Below are 12,238 nucleotides of genomic sequence, written 5' to 3'. Positions count from 1 at the left end.
ATTCCTGCCTTTTAGTGAACTGAGTCCAGGCGCAGTGTTAGGGAAGTGCAACAAGAGGTGAATAAAATGCAAATTCTTCAGCTGAGTGCCCCTTGTACTCCATCTTACAGAGTGGGCCTTATTTTCTTTATGCAGACACATCCAGGCACATAGCAGTGACTGCTATAGCAGCAGGGCTGCAAGAAGGCACACAAGGTGCTCCTGGGTCTCTTTAGAGACAGACTCCTGTGGCTCCCAAAGCATAAAGGACTTTTCCCCCTTTCTTTTTTCTTCCCCTACTGGAAAGCTACATATGTGACACTGCTTATCCTTCAGAAAGCACACATCCAATATGACTGTGCTAGTGTAGTTACAGAGTTAAAAGAATCAATAACAATAACAGAAAACAATAGCGATGAAGCACCTAAGATCAGCATCTACATTTCAAATATGATAAAACCACCTAGCCCCAGATTACTTTTTAAAAATAAACATCAGCAAATGGAGTAATTTTTTAACTGTTTCTACTGCAAAACATTACAGCTGTCTTTAGCCACTTGCAACTTCGATATTTTGTCAAAAGCAATAGCCTTAACTTTTTGGAAGACCTAACTTCACTTTCATGCTTAGCTTATACATCTTGATATCTGTTATTATGATTTTAACAACGATTTAACTTGTACCACATTGCATAGACACTCCAGAATGAAATAATAATATTTAAAACTCATTCGATTGGATAAGTGATAAGAAGTTCCCTACCTGGTAGAAGAGCAAGAACAGGGCAGCTTCAAGAAGGAAGGTGAGCTGAGTGTGGCCACAGTGCAGGCTGGGCAACCACCTCACCAACAGGACTCAGTCTGTAACACCAGAGCTGGGCAAGTAGAGCAGCGGAGGCAGGAGGCCTAATGGATGGCACAGACAAAAGCAAGGCCATAGAACAGGTCCAAGATCAATTCAGCAAATCCAAAGAACAAGTCAGGAGCAAAATTGGAAATAAATACACCTGCATCATAACCCAGACAGGAAGAAAAAGCCATACCGCAGTTTAAACAGAGCTTCTGCAAGAAACTCCCAGAGGGTGGAGGGACAGGTGGAGTGGGTCCCAGCTGCAGCTGGTCTAGGCAAATAAGGCTTATTGGTGCCTGACAGAATGCTTCCTTTGAATGAGCTTTAATGAGGAAGGTCTTTTAGAGAGCACATCGTAGCAAGAGGATATAGCATTGTAAGATATACCACTCGATGGTTTGATTGAGCCAAATAGTTATATGATGTGGATCAACAGAATTCACTGTTGAGATGGCACAGATTTCTACACACACTACACATGAAATTCATAGGAAACTTACAGGGAAACACCAATCCATAATTAATAAACTTACAAATTGCATACTCTGATGTCTCTGTCATTTTGGTCTGCTTTCACATTTTCGTTCTGACAGTGGATGAGAGGCCAGCTGTTCTTCCAAAATATTACCACCACAGATCATATCAGAATCCAACTTTGGAGGCAAAAATAACACTAGAAACAGGGTGGTTCCAAGAGAGTGCTTTTCATGGGAGGGACATTGAAAGTCAGGGGACGCTCTGATCAACAGCTCTAGTTTGTCTCTTCCCTGCTTGAAGGGTGTGTGCTTATGCCTGTGGGCATCTCTGCATTCAGAAGTGTGACCTACCCACACATGTAACACTGTAGTTACCATCTCCTCAGTCTGCCTTAGCCTTGCTGCAGGTTTTCCTTGAAGTTTAGCATATTCCTCTCAAGACCTATTTCCTCCATGCTGTTCTCTGCAAATATGGACCTCCAGCTCTCCCAAGCAAGGAACAACTTATATTCTTTACATAAGGGATTTGGAGAACAAGCCTTCAAATGCATAAGCATCAGAACAACTTCTTATCAAATAAATAAAGTGCACAAGACAGTAAATTGCGTATTCACTTCCAAAAACCTGCCTTGGATGCCTCAAACCTTGAAGATAACTTGTTTACCTCCTCCATATTCCTACATCATTTTTTAAACTTCCTCATACAATGTCCCAGAATAGATCAAAAACCCATCTTCAGTTCTAAAAGCACTCATCTCTCCCTCTTGAACAACACCAGTCCATTCTTACAGTTGCACTTCACCTGAAGTAAAGCCCAAGCCACCATTAGAAGAAAGTACCCATCAAGTACACCATCAATTCACTTAACAGGAAGGCAGCTTACTTCACAAAACATAAAGAAAAGCTCAGAAAAGTGGACACTCCACTTCAAACATACACACTTGCCAGTGTTTTTGCAGGTCATTGCTGCTTATTTGAAAGAGCAAAAAAGAAATGGGAAGAATGAGTCCTTCTAGTGAAGGATAAATGTAGACTGATTCAAAATACAGCTAACAGAATCAGTCCACACCGGCTCAGATGTGTGGCCAGAGAAATCAGGTGTGATGTACAATAAAATGAGCTAAACACAGTATGGGGAGGAGCTTATCTGAGTGTCTGAAACAGGAAAGTCTGGATAGCTGCAAACAAATAAATAGATCAAATAAATGTTTGCTCATTCATTCATTTGTTCTTCAACCTCTTAAGTATAGCTTTTTATGCTTCATCATCCATAGTTGTAACACCCCTGTCTGACTTCTGCAATCTACCCTTCCTCTCCTCACCCCAGGCCATATTTGATGAGGGACATTTATCTAGATTTTGAGCTGCTCAGGGCATGGAGTATTTTTTCTAAACATCCGAGCCCCTGACACACAGGTACTCTGATCATTGAATTGACAGCTGTATGCTACCTCATTTAAGATATTAAATGTGATAATAAGCTCTTAAATTATGAGCCAATACATGTATTTTTATAAATGTATACTTTTATAGAACATAAAATAACTTTCAAACTTAAACCAAATCACATCAAAGCAATAAGATAGTAAGCATGGCATTCAACCTGGAAAGGAAAAATACTCGGCTGCTTTCAAAGTGATATGCCTGCATACGTGTACATGGAGACAGTGTAGCCACCTGAAGCAGCAGTATGAAACTGCAGAAGAGGAATGAGCTCTTTCCCCTCGCTTCTTTCTATTATGCTTCATGGGGTGATATTGAATCAGCAGCAAGCAAGGCAGATTCATCCACAGAAACAGAACAGCTATTATGCTCTTCCACTCTTAACAATACAAAACATAAAACAAAGGTGCAAAAATAAATGTCCCTAACAAACAGCACTGCCTATTAATATTCCCATATCACTGTCAAGATTTAGGACTATCATTTTCTGTGCATTGTGTTTTTTTTTCCCCTCTCCTGTTTTCGTCTGCCAGGAACACCCACTGAGGGCATCCAGCTAGCTTGTGCTTTTGGCAGAGGAAAAGCTATTCCACAGAACTTGAAGCCTACATTTCTCAAGAGTTCTGCTCAGCTGCTGGAAAATTTGATGGGTGAAAACACCATTTCTACACCCATACTTTTTATGACAATCTCAGATATTTTTTCTAACCCTCTAGTGCAATGAAACACTACAGTCTCCTTCCAGCTTTAAATCAAATAACAGAGCCAAAAAAGAAACAAATAAAATCTCTAACCTTACTGTGTTGGTGGTATTGCTTTCATTACTTTGCTTTTTTTTATCAGTTAAAACATTTTCCTTGCTAACAGTGGATAGTAGCTCTGATACAAACCTTTATAAGATTGAGCCTTGCATTTGTTTTCCAGAAACAGACAGATGTCATCATTTGCCATTCATCAATTCATTAAAAAGTGCACAAGTGGGAAGTCATGAAGTTCCTCCCAGCTCCTGCACAACGGCTGACCTGCTTTTATTGGAAGCAAGTCTTATATAATGCCAAAATCTGTCAGTCTCCATCTTTTGACAAGGTTCACCTTCACCTAAATTCAACAGAAAGACCGTGCTTGAGAGCTAAATAGTCTGGGCAAGTTACACCTACATTGCCTTTATCACTGAGAGCTTGTGCTTCTCTCACACCCAGGTCTTTACTTGTCTCATTGCAGCAAGAGCAACAGCCACATTGGCAATGCAGATTATCCAAATAAATAAATAAATGCAGGATGGATGGAGTAATGGCTGTGATTCCAGCTCATCCCAGCTGTGCATGTAGAGTCAATGCTACACTGCCAGATGTTTGATGTCTGAGGCTAGATAGAGGAGAGACACCATGTCATCCTCACCAAGGCACAGCCTACAAAATAAAACATTATCAGGTACCCTAGGATCTATGCAGAAAAGACAGAAATATCCTAACAGGAAAATGTTGCCATATAATAAATTCTATCCTGTCAAAACAGTGGATAAAAATTCATAAAAAAACACATCAGGCTTCATTTGCTCTGGTGCTCAGAGAATTATTCATTTAATGCTATTTCTTAACATGACTTTAATCCTCATATTATTTGATAATTTAGCCAATGAATTCTCTGCATTGATAATTTTATGAGACATTCAAATTTTAAGCAGCAAGCATCAATTAAGACATCAGTGATGAATTGTGTGTGATAGATGATCGTTTTGAACAACTGGCTTGCTAACATGTTTATTTATTATCCTTCTCTCTCGCCCACATATACATAAACTTTTTTTGTTATTATTAGCTTCCTGCATGTTTTTGAAAGTGTAGGCCTGACAGCAGCAACATGAGTTTAGCAGTCACTGTGCAGACTCCCAGACAACACAACAGAGCTCAGCTCTGTTTCTGTCGTCTCTTTGAACAATGACAATTAATCATGTCAAATTGTGCCAGATGCCAAAGCTATTTTGTGATGTCAATAAATATTCAGAGAAGACATGCTTCAGATAAAGACAGAGATTCATTTCAGCTGGTGATCTAAGGGTTCAGACCTAGAGGTAAAAGGCTGTTGGGCTAATTTACTGCATATCCTTCATCTCTGCAATCTTGGGGATATGAGGTCATATTTTAGGAATGAGAATTAATATTTTTCACTGATTTTAACACATGTTGAGCTCATCCTGTCATCTTTATAAGCAGGAATGATTCGTTGGCTTTCATTAGAGTACACATGCACCACAATTTCAGGACTGCCTGTCTTCTCTATAAAAACAGGAGCCATTTCTGTGTTTTGTTTGTTTGTTTTGTTTTGTAATGTTAGTGTACATTACAGTATTTAAATAAAATTTCTTTCTCATACTGAACTACAGATGCTGGTCAACAGCCCCATTTAATTCCCATGACAAGGTATTTGGGATTTTTTTTTCCTTCTTCATCTTCACATCACATCATTTTAATTCCAGCTGAGACTGAGTGAAGCAATGCTGATTTCCCCAGATGGTTCTGCTTTCTTAGACAGAACCCCGATGGAATGACAATTACAACTGAGGAGATAGGCAAAACTGTGAAATAAATGATAGAAAAAAAAAAAAAAGTACATTTCACTGGCATGCACAAGCTAACTGAAACGATCATATGATTCATTATTGGCCTCATGCACGATGCTGCCAGGCATGTTTTTCATTCTTCATCAGATTTCACTAGGTCTCTTCCAGACATCCTTTCTGTGATTCCACAATGATTGGCAAATTCCTAAAGAAAAATGCTCTTCTTTCAAACTTCTCCCCTGTGAGAAACGAGGAGTTATCAGCAAGGGAAAAGCCATTTATTGGATTATCAAAGATGCTACTTCTTGGTATTTCCTTCAGGAACTTGTGAAATTCTTTTTAATTTGGAAACAATTTTGCGACACTACCAAGGGGAGTCCCATGCATGATCCCAGAAGCCAGAACCAAAACTAAATACACAACCAGCTGAGTTATGGGTGGGCTCTAGCTGTCCTACAGTCACTGAAAGCACAGAATAAATACTTACAATACTTTTCTGATCAGACCAGCACTATAAGGCCTCACAACAGCTTATATATGTTCAGTAGCAGAGAAAAATGCTGCACACGTCAGTGGACATTAAGTAAAACAGACTATTTTTGTGGAAGAGACTTGGGGAAATGGCTGCATGTACTAATTCATCCTGGTCATCAAGAATTTGAGTTTACTGTGAAGTTGCCGCTTCAACACCTAACTTGTAACTCTTGCTACTTGCAGATATCCTGGGATTAATGATGAGTAAGGTCAATAATCAGCCTGCAAGGTGTCCATGAGAGCTCCTCTGATTATGCTCATTTCTTTCTATTAAAAGACTTTCCATGAGGTGTCCATTAGCAGCACGGATCACAGAAACGAGTGTGCTTGCTTTCTTCCCACACCTTGATAATGGATCACAAAAACAGCTTAACAGGGAGTGCTTGTGGCAGCCAAGTTGCCTGTTAAACAGGCAAGTCAGCAGAGACTCAGCCTTGCAGACATCCACGTGTGAAGTATCTGCATAAAGCAGGGTTGTCTCATATCCCCCACTGACTTTAAACTCTTAACTAGAATGTACTACAATTTATCCTACCCTCCAGCTGAGCTAATGGAGGGGCAGGCTACTCCTGGGATCATTATTATTCATTATTATTTTATAATGCCTGCTGGTGTTATTTTAACAGCTGCTTGCATGAAGGAATACATAAAAGACAGGCCACCTTTGTGACACAAGCGCCAGGCACACGCCTCAGGAATGGAGAGCAAGGAGGAGGAGGATGGGTATTGGTGGCAGCACTAGCATTATCTCTCTGTAACATACATGCTAATACCATGCGAATCCTGTGATTATAAGAATCACCTTTTAAAAAATGAACTGAGCTAACATACAGTCAGGCTTGCTTTTTGGGCATGCTGTGTACCTGCAGCTCCAGCTGAACAGCAGTGGCAGAAGATTCAGCAGACAGCAAGAATTATTAGGAGCACAGGGGGTGGCAAGCCTATTATGAGGTCAGACTAAAAGAGCTTGGTTTTCTTAGCGTACTAAAATGAAAGCCGGTAGGCAGCAACATTGCTACCTACAGACCAAGAAAGCAAGACAACAGAAGAGATCAGCACTGGGGAGGGAAATGAGCAGCATGAGCTAAAGGACAAAACTAAATAGTTACAGCCTAGCCACTAGAGGGAAAATAAAAGTTCCTATTGGAACAGCATAGCTCAGAATAAATCAGGTCAGTAGGAGAAATGCCAGCAAAACCTTCCTATTTTTACAGTATGGTTTGATCCATTTCTGTAAAGGGTTCCCTAGTGCAAGGCCTGAGAGAGGAAGGCAGTAATTGTGAAGTAACTGGGTAATACGGGAGATCTCCCTTATCCTGCGCTCTTACTCCACTCCATGCACCCCAAACCTCAAAACTGATCACAAGGACCAAGGAGGATTTTGCTTAAGGAATGAGTAGTACATTGAGCCAGAAACTTTCAAATTTAGATCTTAATGCCATGACCAATTGAGTGTTTTGTGAAGGCAAACTTTATATCAAAAAGGTCTGACGGTGTTTGCATACAGACAATATATGCTTTGTTTTGCCATTCAGAAAAGGAGGGGCATTGCCAACATATTTTGCAGGTTCTTGTTCCAATGCTAAGTAACTCTTTCTCAAAGCATCTGACCATATCAATGTCCAAATCGAGTAAAATCATTCATTTCCTCTCAACATTATGCAGCTCACTGGATTCTCAAACAGCAGACTCATATAAGTTTACATGAATGCATCTGCACTTATATAGGCTGTCTCATCTCCATTCTAATAACAATAACAGCATTCTTATTCAATAACAGCATTCTTATTCCTCTTGTCTGTTCACATTCCTAGCTCTTCTGTGAATCCCAACAATCTACAATTCAGTCTACAACTAATTCAGTCTACAACTTCCTCGTAAGGGGGTGTCGAGAGGCAGGAGACCTTTTCTCCATTAACACTAGCGACAGGACCCGCGGGAACGGGGTTAAGCTGAGGCAGGGGAAGTTTAGGCTTGACATCAGGAAGGGGTTCTTCACAGAGAGAGTGGTTGCACACTGGAACAGGCTCCCCAGGGAAGTGGTCACTGCACCGAGCCTGACTGAATTTAAGAAGAGATTGGACTGTGCACTTAGCCACATGGTCTGAACTTTTGGGTAGACCTGTGCGGTGTCAAGAGTTGGACTTGATGATCCTTAAGGGTCCCTTCCAACTCAGGATATTCTATGATTCTATGATTCTATGAATCTCTTCCAAGAAACAACCAGTCACATCTACTTTCACTTCACAGAGAATTCAAGAGTCTGCTCTTCAATCTTTACTTAAAATAGCTAAAGGCTTACAGATCCTAAAAACCCAAAACATGAAAGTTTTGTGGACAGTAATGTATGTACTCTTGGGGGCAGGGGAGGGGTGTAGAATGAACCACAATACAACATCTAAATATAACTTTACCACAATAGAGATGATGTCAGAAGAAGGGCCAATAACATGTGAAAGAGTAAAGAGAGCAATAGAAGAATCCACAGAATGTTATTGTATAGAATAACCTGCCAAAATGTATAATTCTGATGTGTTAAGGCCTCAAAAGTCATGCAAAACTTGCACGCAGGGGGGATTCACCTAAGGTGAGTAAAAGCTAAGTAGTGTTTAAGAAGTTTCAGCTATCCCTGGGAGGCACAAGCACCCTGGCATATGGAAAAGACTTTAAACCTCACTAGACCTACAGCACATGCAGAGACTTGAACAATAGATAAACAAGCAACATGAGGGAGTGAAGGACAGGATAAATGGGCCTGCATTGCAGGACAGAAACAATTGTTAAGAAAAAAAAAAAAAAAAAAAAAAAAGTACTATTCTTTTATTATATTATTTAAAATGTATTATTATAATGCAAAATGAAACATTGAAAGGAAAATTAAAAAACACATTGTTGTCGTGCACTAGAAACTAATACGGACATCAGACATCAGCAACCAAAAAGGAAAACACAAAATTTACCCAAGGTTTTAGAGAAGTTACTGAATCCCCAATTAGACCCTCTCATTTCCTCCATCCCCTTTCCTTTCCATTCTACCCCAGTGCCCCACTGTTCTGCCACCAGCAACCAAGCATACCTGCTCCTCCAGTGTGCTGCACTTAAATCCCTTCCCACCGCTCCTTTCAAATCCCCCCATTGACGCTTTGCCACCAGTCACAATGCAGTTGATGTAAAACACCAAAGTCAACACCAGGAACTTGTTACCAGCACTGAGTGAAGAACAGCAGCTCTGTGGTGCAAAACGTGCGGGGCTCTGTAGTGTCACAAGTCTTGGGAGGCAAAGCCAAGCCCTTTCCAACACTGCTGCAATATGGAAGGGTGACAAATGATTTTGAAGACTGTAGAGTATGGCAGTTACAGCACTGCCATGGGATATGTGAGGAATAGCTTAAATCTTCATTTTGCCTTGAGTTTATCACCCCAGACAATGCAGTCAAACTCGAGAGATCTCCCAAGCTAGTTCTGTGCTCTGAGATGTAGTGTCTTTCCCTAGGGGAAGAAACAACAACAAGGTTTGTTATCTGTGAAATTATCCAATTGCTCCTCAAATGCTGCAACTTATCTCAAATGTATATTTCTGCTAAACCTTTGTAACTTCTTCAAGAAGCATCTTATTAAAGTCCCTTTATTAAAGTTTCCTCTTATCTCTTGCACCTCCAGCCTCTGCTGGAGAGAAAATGGTAAAATCAGTATATTCTAGCTCTTCAATGAACTGCAGAACTACAAATGACTATGTAGTGGTAAATGACATTCAGAATTAATACACTATTTACATAGCAGCAATAAAATAGGTAAATGTTTATTGGCATCAATATCTATTATAAAATCAGCATTATTTATGTTACAATAAAAATTACAATTTCATAAAACCCTGCATTAAAAAAAAAAAAAAAAAAAGAGAGAGAGAGAGAGAGATGCATATTTACAGCAAATAACACAGCAGAAGAAAATGACAAGCCAAAAATATCCAGTTAAGGACATCATAATTTAAGACAGGCACAGTGTTAAGTAGAAGACAATTCTTCCTAAGAGTTAACCAGGTCAAAATGGACATTTTCATTGAATCAGACATTGATATATATGCAACGCAGATTATTTAACCTGTATCCAAAACGCAAAACATGACCTGTCCAGTTTTCACTAAAATTATATTTACATCTTGTAAATTATACGCTACAATGACAAAAATGGGTGTTAGATACTGTAATGTGTATTTTGCTGTGACCTGAGATAGGTCATTCAGTAATGAGATGATTCAGTGTTAAGAATAATGAGCAGTCATACAATCCAAACTCAGACAGATATAAAATGTCAGCTTTTTTATTTCCTCTCCTCTGATTTTAAACACAGTACCTTTTTATATTGCTTTCTATGGTTTTCATATGATTTTAAAACACATACAGCGACCAAGCATACATGTTATACTGGGTGCATAGTGAGATTGTAAGAGCACTTTTTACCCCTTTAATTATCAGAGCATCATTTTATGTTCCTTTTTACACAGAATACAGTGAAAAGCCAGAACAACAGGCAGCTTATTTGAGGTCTTTGTGTATGTTTTTAGTAATAATTACAACCATCCCAGTTACTGCTAACTGCACAGAGATGATTCAGCTTTCTTCCCTTACTGTGTCACAACAAATTTCTGGACATACAAACCTCTACTCTCTGCAAACATAGAGTTTATACATACAGAGGTTATTAGCAACTCACTCACAGTGTTAGGGCTGCATCAAAGTAATCAGAAAATAAGGCATACATTCCTGCTTTTGTCCCAGAGTAGAGCTTTAACAATAAAATTTCCTATTACTTTAGCATACAGGTCTCTTGAAATTTCCTACATACTCCCGCTTGCTTTTTCTCCATAAATACTTAATAGGTGGCCTTTAAATTGAACTCTGGCTGATTAGTTTTGAGATTTGGTGGTTGGTTGGGTTTTGTTTGTTTTATTTTGTTCTGCAAAATGTCCAGGGGCTCTGTAATGTCAGAGGGTCTTGGGAGGCAAAGCTAAGCTCTTTCCAACAATTCTGCAAACGGGGGAGGGAGGGTGACAAAGGAATTTGAAGACTCTAGAGTCTGACAGTTATAGCACTGCCGTTGGATACATGGGGAATAGCTCATATCTTCATTTTGCCTCGAGTTTATCATTGCAGATATTAGCTTTGGCAGTTCTAACTTCATTACTATAAATATGCAATACTGAAAAATTTCCAACCAGAATAATAGGCTGAAACGTCTTACTCAAATAATGAAAAAATCAAACAATGGCACAAATATCAAAAGGTTCTGGTTGATTTCCCTGCAAGCAACCCACCTTAAAAACTGCAATATTATGCCGAGGTACCAGAACCAGCTGGGAAACAACTAGCATCTTGGAAGCCGCATAGAAAAGATGCTTGTCATTGCTACATCTACAGTGCTTCTGGTACCCAAGCTAACTAGCGCAGATTTAGTTGGAGTACCTCTGCTGTTCCAAGCTAAAATCTGGGAACCGACAAATTCCAATCAAACTGGGTTATGAGGAAGAGAGACTCTGGTGGATTTTTGGTACTCTGTGCTATCATCCAAAGTTGAATTACTCTGAGAATTTGAGAAACACAATTTAGTTTGCAAAATAACTTCCTGAAGCTGTGAATATCTGGGGTCTCCATAGTGTGTCCTGTTCCTTTACAACCTCAGTTTGTTTGCTGTCTTCAATCAATCTACGTTCACTAATAAACAGTTCTTAAATTCACTGGCCTAATGACAGAAACAGAATAAATTGTATGACTGAGGAGCAAGCCCATTGCTCTCTTTCAATTTCTGGGTAACCTTGCTAATATTTGCAAATATTTCAAACCTTCAAAAGCAAAAAGGATTTATGCAAAAAGAAGAAATATTCTCATGACATGAAAGGACAGGCCATATTTAACAGGGGAATGTAAAATTTATTCCTCTAGTGACATGTGCAGTTATAGATTTATGCTCATTATTTCCTTTTTATCTTATACTTTTTTTTTTTTTTAAAGAGATGTCCCTATGGGAACTTGGGGAGCTAAATGCTGCACCTAAGTATTAAAAATATAGGTGTTCCTCCAAGGGTATGCTTCTGATTGCAAACATTTGGGCCTATTAAGCCAAAACACTCTTAATGTTGTGTTTCCTAAGCACCCATTCCTTTTCATACACCCCAACCAGCACGTGGGCTGTCCAGATACCTTCATTTATAGTGTCAGAGTTGTAATTTTATCTCTTTACCTGAGAGCCAGAGCTCTGAAATGGATGTGCCCAGATCATATGCTTCAGTGAGGTTCTAAAAGAAGCATAAAAGTTATTTTTGTCCAAGAAGCTTGGCTTTATTGCAATATAAACCAGGATTCTTAATTTTCTAATCAGAGGACTCCTAAAATGTTGCAAG

General features: G+C 39.4%; 1 long non-coding RNA gene across 1 annotated transcript in view; it reads right to left on the bottom strand.

Annotated features, from left to right (window-relative positions):
* LOC110351424 (uncharacterized) overlaps window positions 1-1,174 on the bottom strand; it is an 84,726-nt gene extending 83,552 nt beyond the window's left edge. Inside the window, exons 1-2 of the long non-coding RNA XR_003496140.3 lie at window positions 1,022-1,174; window positions 742-884 (exon numbers count right to left, since the gene is read on the bottom strand). This is a non-coding gene — a long non-coding RNA (uncharacterized lncRNA). The remainder of the gene's footprint in view (window positions 1-741; window positions 885-1,021) is intronic.
* Between the last annotated feature and the right edge of the window lie 11,064 nt (window positions 1,175-12,238).

The sequence above is a fragment of the Anas platyrhynchos genome, chromosome 3 (assembly GCF_047663525.1).
Source record: "Anas platyrhynchos isolate ZD024472 breed Pekin duck chromosome 3, IASCAAS_PekinDuck_T2T, whole genome shotgun sequence".
Lineage (NCBI taxonomy): Eukaryota > Metazoa > Chordata > Aves > Anseriformes > Anatidae > Anas > Anas platyrhynchos.
The sequence above is the reverse complement of the archived record's forward strand: the minus strand, read 5'-3'. Positions and strand labels throughout refer to the sequence as shown.